Source organism: Seriola lalandi, unplaced genomic scaffold (assembly GCF_002814215.2).
Source record: "Seriola lalandi dorsalis isolate HSWRI2012SDOR001 ecotype SW California unplaced genomic scaffold, Sedor1 jcf7180002054318, whole genome shotgun sequence".
Taxonomy (NCBI): domain Eukaryota; kingdom Metazoa; phylum Chordata; class Actinopteri; order Carangiformes; family Carangidae; genus Seriola; species Seriola lalandi.
The window spans coordinates 597,944-598,408 of record NW_019524871.1 but is presented as its reverse complement, the minus strand read 5'-3'; positions in this window follow the sequence as shown (position 1 = coordinate 598,408).

The window sequence follows — 465 nt, the reverse complement described above, 5'->3', positions numbered from 1 at the left end:
ATTTTATGTATAATTCTAACTATAACTAATAATACAATTTTTATAAAATAATGCAAATTTCGAATATACTGTACAATTTCAATATAAATTTGCTGGAACTAAGGTAATGACAAAGATAAGGAAGAATTTGATGTTAAAGATTACTCAGACAGAGAGCTCAGAGGTCTCACCTTACCTTGACTGTTGATAGCATGCTCTGTTCAGTATCTCATAACATCTGAGCTCTCTTATAGTTTTCATGTGGAGGTGGAGTCTTGACTGTCAATGTAATTCTCACACCTTAAACAATTTTGTTAGAGCTTGTGTCAGGGTGGGGTGATATTAATATCTTTTGGAGGGTTGCTGTATATGACCTACTGTATACTCATGTCACTTGTTAATGCTACTTTAATGTAAAGCACATTGTGTTTACCTGTAATTAAACTATAAAATAACAATAACTATATAATGAATTTACCTTGCCTT